The 7,560-nt window shown below is 45.3% G+C and overlaps 2 pseudogenes; one reads left to right on the top strand and one right to left on the bottom strand.

Annotated features, from left to right (window-relative positions):
* Positions 1-360: 360 nt before the first annotated feature.
* On the bottom strand, positions 361-707 carry LOC101042732 (large ribosomal subunit protein eL43-like; annotated as a pseudogene).
* Positions 708-5,015: 4,308 nt separating this feature from the next.
* LOC101042423 (small ribosomal subunit protein uS5 pseudogene) lies at positions 5,016-5,892 on the top strand (annotated as a pseudogene).
* The last annotated feature ends 1,668 nt before the right edge of the window (positions 5,893-7,560 follow it).

The following is a 7,560-nucleotide window of genomic DNA, read 5'->3' as shown; positions in this document are numbered from 1 at the left end:
TTGGCTTTGATGGGACTCTGTTCCACAAAGAATTTCAGATAGGACTTTGTTGTATTGGAGCAAGCATACAAAGTCAACACCAAGACAAAATTATGCTGAATTGCAGGGTCTTTGTTGCCAGCAGCCACAGAGGAGTCTCCTCTCTCCAACCCGTGGCCGGGAAAGGAGGGTATCAAGACCTTTTATACCTGTTAAACTACCTGGGGAGTGAGGGTGAGGGGCAGGGGTGGGAGTGAGGGGCTTCAGACATTCTGAGGGCTAGTGGATTCTGTAAATCACCTCCTGGGCAGAGAGAAGGGTGAGGGGCTCCAAACATTCCCGGACATTCCAAGGGCCAGGGGACTTCTGACATTCTTTTTATTATTTTTTTATTACATAAATTAACCCATTTATTATAGGCCAGTGATGTCTCAAAGAGTAGAGGGGCGTCTACTGGTCTTTCAGTTCCTTCAGTCTTCCAATGGCGGACTTCACCGTGACAGCGGAAGTGGTATTGTAGGTCAGGCACCGCCAGCCACTGTCTTCAGGCAGGAACCACATGCCAGATGCCCACAGCTCGTCTCTTCATCTTGGTTTTGCCACAGAAAGAGCAAATGTACTTGGCATGCTGGCTGATTTCAATGTTCTTCACCATTTTCCGGAGGGAGGCCCCATAGCGGGTCCCGTATTTACAGAGGATCCCAACCTTCTTGGTACGTTCTGCCATGTTGCCGTCCCAGCCGTGCGCAGGCGCGGTATTAGGCGGACGGCGAAAGTCTGACATTCTGGTTGTTACTTAAGTGGTTCACAAAAGTCAAGATAAGCATTTGTTTATACATTGTCTGGGTAGGGTGGAAATCACAGACCTTAATTACTTATTACAAGTTGCAGGGGCCAAGATGGCGTGGGTTTAGACTGCTTGCCTGTCACATTAGGGGTTACAGAGAGCAGTTTCAACAGAAAGCCAAGGTATGGCTAAGGTATGCAGTTTAATGGGGCTTTTACCATGTCAAAACTTTTTTTTTTAATTTCTTTTTAAAAATATATTATTTTAAAATATATTATTGCACTTTAGGTTCTGGGGTACATGTGCAGATCACGTAGGATTGTTGCATATGTACATACATGGCAATGTGGTTTGCTGCCTCCATCCCCACCCCCACCCTGTCACCTATATCAGATAAGACTGTTTAACACCAAGCCCAGCCATGGGTTTGTACCCTCAAATATCTATGAGTTGGCCGGGCGCGGTGGCTCAAGCCTGTAATCCCAGCACTTTGGGAGGCCGAGGTGGGTGGATCACAAGGTCAAGAGATCAAGACCATCCTGGTCAACAGGGTGAAACCCCGTCTCTACTAAAAATACAAAAAGTTAGCTGGGCATGGTGGTGCGTGCCTGTAATCCCAGCTACTCAGGAGGCTGAGACAGGAGAATTGCCTGAACCCAGGAGGCAGAGGTTGCAGTGAGCCGAGATCGTGCCATTGCACTCCAGCCTGGGTAACAAGAGCAAAAACCCCGTCTCAAAAAAAGAAAAAAAAAAAAAAGAAAAAAAAAAATCTATGAGTTGAGTTAATTCCTCTCTTCTTTTTTTTTTTTTTTTTTTTTTTTTTTTTGAGAGAGGGTGTCTCCCTCTATCACCAGGCTGGAGTGCAGTGGCACGATCCTGGCTCACTGCAACTTCTGTTTTCTAGTTTCAAGCAATTCTTCCACCTCAGCCTCCCAAGTAACTGGGACTACAGGCATGCACCACCACGCCTGGCTAATTTTTTGTACTTTTAGTAGAGACGGGGTTTCACCGTGTTGGCCAGGATGGTCTCAATCTCTTGACCTCATGATCCACCCACCTCGGCCTCCCAAAGTGCTGGGATTACAGGCTTGAGCCACCGCGCCCGGCCTAACTCCTCTCTTCTTAAGGTCCCAAGAATATGGGATTCCTGGGCCTGTTAGAAAGTGACACTCTTTACTCACCGCGGGTTAAGAACCCTATACAGGGACTCTATAGACAAGGTCCCAAGGTGCTTTTATTGGCTCTGTAAGTCAAAACTTGATTCCTTAAAGGGAAGCATACCATTCCAGTCAAAGCCTCAGTAAAACAACTAGCTTCTGCAATTGTGTACTGCTATAAAATAAAACGGATTTGTATTGCATTGATGCAAACAATTGTATTGCCATAAGTTAAGAATATTCAAAAATAGCTTCCAAATTCCGGAGAAGCCAGGCAGAAAGAAACAAGCATGCTTCAAATTTTGTTTACAGGAATATACCTTATGTAATTATGAAAGGCTGTAAATAGCTTAAGTTTCCTTGACTCTGAAAAACAAAACAGGAATCAGAAACATTTTGAACAAAAGCATTTAAAAGTCCGTTTTGTTAACTGTTGTTTTGCTTGATACTCATGAACATTTCAGCTCCTCATGGGTCTTGAACATTTGTCCTTTATTCCAATGTCATAATCTACAAAGTTATTAGAAACTTGCATTTGGGAGCACCTGTCAAAGTCCTATAGCAGATTATAAACCATTCTTTGAAGAGGATTAAAACAAGATAATAATTATCTGTGAATGATGAAATGTACAGGGTAGTTACAGTCAGGAACACAGTTGACAAAGAAATTTGTTTTTTTCTGTGGTATACAATAACTTAACATAAAAAATTATGTTTAATTATGATTAATGGCATATACTCAGACATAAGAATTTTGTAAATCCTGTACAATTTTCAAATGTGTTTTAATATTATTCCCTAAAATATAACCTGAAGATTAAACCTCATTTTGGCAATCCCAGGTACCTAAACATGATAAATAATCCTGTTTACCTCTCTTCTGGATGCTTCAAGGGCCCTGTGTAGCATCCAAAAGCTAGGGGTCATGAAAGACAATTTCGAAACTGAAATTCAAAATTGTCAAAATTTCCAAAACTGATTTTAGGAAACCTCTTAAAGAGGTTATAGGTTTAAAACATTTAACGTTATGAAATAGAATTCCCGATTACCCTAAGTTATATATTTTGCCAAAATAATGACTCAATAATTTTAAAAGGCAAAAATCTTTCCTTAGTTTTTACTATTACATGAAAATCCTGTTCAAAGCCAAATTTCACCTTTGCATTAGTTTATTAATGTTAAACCCTGGCCTGGCACAGTGGCTCATGTCTGTAATCCTAGCACTTTGGAAGGCCAAAGCAGGTGGATCACGAGGTCAGGAGATCGATGCCATCCTGGCCAACATGGTAGAACCCTCCTCTCTATTGAAAATGCAAAAATTAGCCAGGTGCAGTGGTGCACACCTGTAGTCCCAGCTACTCAGGAGGCTGAGGCAGAAGAATTGCTTAAACCCAGGAGGCAGAGGTTCCAGTGAGCCGAGATTGCACCATTGTACTCCAGCCTGAGCGAGAAAGCAAGACTCTGTCTCAAAAAAACAAAACAAGGCCGGGCACAGTGGCTCAAGCCTGCAATCCCAGCACTTTGGGAGGCCGAGGTTGGTGGATCACGAGGTCAAGAGATCGAGACCATCCTGGTCAACATGGCGAAACCCCATCTCTACTAAAAATACAAAAAACTTAGCTGGGCATGGTGGCGCGTGCCTGTAATCCCAGCTACTCAGGAGGCTGAGGCAGGAGAATTGCCTGAACCCAGGAGGCGGAGGTTGCGGTGAGCCGAGATCGTGCCATTGCACTCCAGCCCGGGTAACAAGTGTGAAACTCCGTCTCAAAAAAATAAAATTAAAAAAAATAAAAATAAACTCTTTTAAGTCTCTTGTTACCAAACTTTAGCTACACCAAGGGGTTAATTTTTCTGGCTTTTGAGCTTTACCAACAGTAACCTCACAGGTGAAACCAACAAGCCTGAATTAAGGTTATGATTTAACCACAAGGGTATGAGGTATTTTCAAAGTGGGGTAAGCAGTTCTTACAAAATATAGAGCCTTTAACAATAACTCAGGGAATGGAAGACTTAAGAAAAAAGGTAAATGTTGATAGAGGGGAAGAGAATCAGCAAATGGCAAAAGTCACACAGATAATAACCTGAAAGTACTTATTGTCCAAGCCAGGATTGAACTCAGGCCACCACTGTAAAATGGCAGAGGCTAAAACAAAGTACTGCCATGTGGTTACAGGTCACGGTCCCAAGAATGTAAAACAAGATGGAGGCCTGCAGCAAAATTTGTTACTGACCAGCTTACCAGGCTGGCTGGAATAGCAGGCTTATGGAGTCCCAGGCCTGTATTCCATTCCAAGGTATCCCTCTCCCTGCCTTTTTCTTGTGTTTCCTCCCCTTTTACTGGGCCTCTGCCAGGTCCCTCTTATAAAATATCAAGGCAGGTACTCTTGGGAGGTTTTCTATGTGCCATCTGATCCTCTAACCTGTTTCTGCAGCTTCCTTCTGATATCAGGGGCCACCTGAGAAAATCTGTCTTTCAAGATTGTCCTTCAGTTGAATTAGGAGTTAAGTGTGTTTTACCAAATCGTCTCTCAGTCCTTCTAAAAAGACTGAGGGATTTTCATCTAGCTTTTGATTTATCATGGATGGCTTAGGGTAGTTCAGAGGTTTGACTCTGGTCCTCTGTAAGCTCTCGAACGCACACATCCGAAAGTGCTTTCTTTTTCACTCATCTATGGGATCACTAGGGTTCCGATTAGGGTTTTCAAGGGCACTGCCTTTCTTCCTACTGAGAATGGGGATTTTGCTTCTTTCTCGCTCTCTTTCCCCTTTTGACTGGCTTCCTTTTTTGACTGGCTAGAGGAAATATGCTATTCATCTCCAAATTTCTCTGCTAATTGTAGGGCTACCTGTTTCTCAGCAGCAGTTAGGGTTTGATTTAAGAGTACACTCTCCTTCCAGGAGAGTTTAAATGGTTGGGTCAGATCCTGGAAGGTCTCTATATATGAGTGAAGTTGGGGGTTGCCCAAAGCCAACTTCAGGATCTGAGGTTATACCAGGTTACATCCACGCTACACTTAAGGGGAGTGCAGGTTTGAAAATGGGTTATTGCCCATCTAGAAAAGAGAGAAGGAGCTTCTCTGAGAAAACACCAAATGGCGGATGACACTGGGGGCGGGGGATGAGGCCCCAGGGGCCCTGGGATGGGGAACTGCAGTGGCTTCCGTGGAGGCTTTGGCGGTGGCATCCAGGGCTGGGGTTGCAGCCATGGATGGGGCTGGGGCCGAGGCTGCAGAGCTCTCAAAGGCAAAGCAGAGGATAATGAGAGGCTGCCCCCCATCGCCCAGCTGGGCCGCCTGGTCAAGGACGTGAAGATCAAGTCCATGGAAGAGATCCATCTCTTCTCCCTACCCATCAAGGAAACTGAGGTCACTGACTTTCTCCTGGAGCCTCTCTCAAGGATGAGGTTTTGAAGACTGCGCTGGTGCAGAAGCAGATCCATGCCGGCCAGCACACCAGGTTCAAGGCATTCGTTGCCAGAAGGGACTACAATGGCCATGTCAGTCTGGGTATTAAGTGCACCAAGAAGGTGGCCACTGCCATCTCCAGGGCCATCATCCTGTCCAAGCTTTCCATTGTCCCCGTGTGCAAAGGCTACTTGCAGAACAAAATTGGCCAGCCCCACACCATCCCTTGCAAGGTGACAGGCCGCTGCAGCTGTGTGCTTGTGTGCCTCATCCCTGTGCCAAGAGGCACCGGCACTGTCTCAGCCCCTGTGTCCAGGAAGCTGCTCGCTATGGTTGGTATCGATGATTGCTACACCTCAGCCAGGGCTGCACTGCCACCCTGGGCAACTTCACCAACACCACCTTTGATGCCATCTCTAAGACCTACAGCTACCTGACCCCCAAACTCTGGAAAGAAACTGTATTCACCAAGTCTCCCCATCAGGAATTCACTGGCCACCTCATCAAGACCCACTCCAGAGTCTCAGTGCAGAAGACCCAGGCTTCAGCTATGGTTACAACATAGGGTTTTTATGCAAGAAAAATAAAGTGAATTAAGCCTGAAAGAAAGAAAAAAGAAAAGAGGAGAGGAGAGGTGTCCGTTAGTCTTCTTCCTTCTTTTGGAGTGACCCAGAGTGGAGAAAAAGAGAGAAGGTGCCCCACTTCTCCTCTTTCCTCCAATCTCCTCAGGGTCCTGGAAACCATCATAGATGCCAACCATGAATAGAGGCATGATCTTCACCCACGGATCTAGAGGAGCTAGTCAGCAGTAGTAGTCATGTTTGCCTGTACAACTCCTAGCTCTCCATCCTGCTGGTTTCCCAGACCCACATGGCCCATAAGGCTCCCAGGGTACTCCAGGGGCCCAGGAGAGATTGTACAGTAGTTGAATTTGCATGAGACCCTTTAATGGAGGGAGTGACTTAACTCTAGCTGTATATCCTCTTACTACCACTTGGCCAAAGTTGTGAATTCCTAGAGAATGGGACTGATTGACTTCTCAACTTAAGATCCCTTTCTTGCTTAGATGCCAATGTAGCTGGATGCAGAACAGATACCTCAAAATAACGTAATAATTGAATGGCTGTCCTCCCTCTGATGGGGTTAACACTAAAATTAAAAATCTATCTTGCCAGGATGGCTTCCTCCCCAGCTGCTGAAAGGGGAGATTTTTCTGCTTACAAACAGGGCATGGGGCCTGGTTACTGAGAGAGGGATGTAAGAGGGAAAGGAATCAGGGAACTAGAAGTTCTAAGCAAAACTTACAAGGCCGCCCATGGAGAAAAATCCCATCTCACTGGGTGGCACTGGAGTGCTTGAAATGTTAGAAAAAAAACTAACTCCAAATTCTTTCCAAGCAGAGGTTAGAAAGAGAAGTTTGGGGCTTAATAGGCTGTCCCCACAATATGCCTCCTAGCAGGAAAAAATTAATTTATCCTATAGGGGAACTGCTTAAATTCACTGGCAGTGCTGAGCATTTACATTTAAAAAAAAAAAAAAAAAAAAAAAAAAAACAGGGCCAGGCACGGTGGCTCAAGCCTGTAATCCTAGCACTTTGGGAGGCCGAGGCGGGTGGATCACGAGGTCAAGAGATCGAGACCATCCTGGTCAACATGGTGAAACCCCGTCTCTAATAAAAATACAAAAATCAGCTGGGCATGGTGGCGCGTGCCTGTAATCCCAGCTACTCAGGAGGCTGAGATAGGAGAATTGCCTGAACCCAGGAGGCGGAGATTGCGGTGAGCCGAGACCGCGCCATTGCACTCCAGCCTGGGTAACAAGAGCGAAACTTCGTCTCAAAAAAAAAAAAAAAAACTCAAATGGAGAAGAGAGTATTCACTCAGGGAGAAATATCTTCATGTACAGTGCCATGAATGCCTACAATTGTGGGGACAAAAAGGCCCTTACTAGGGGAAATTTTTTTTTTTTTTTTGAGACAGAGTCTTGCTCTGTCGCCAGGTGCCAGGTTCTAGTACAGTGGCAGGAACTTGGCTCACTGCAACCTCCACCTACCAGGTTCAAGCAATTCTCCTGCCTTAGCCTCCCGAGTAGCTGGGAACTACAGGTGCATGCCACCACACCCAGCTAATTTTTGTATTTTTAGTAGAGACGGGGTTTTACCATGTTGGCCAGGATGGTCTTGATCTCTTGACCTTGTGATCTGCCCGGCCTCCCAAAGTGCTGGGATTACAGG

The sequence above is a fragment of the Saimiri boliviensis genome, chromosome 5, assembly GCF_048565385.1.
Source record: "Saimiri boliviensis isolate mSaiBol1 chromosome 5, mSaiBol1.pri, whole genome shotgun sequence".
In the NCBI taxonomy this organism is placed as follows: Eukaryota; Metazoa; Chordata; class Mammalia; order Primates; family Cebidae; genus Saimiri; species Saimiri boliviensis.
The sequence above is the reverse complement of the archived record's forward strand: the minus strand, read 5'-3'. Positions and strand labels throughout refer to the sequence as shown.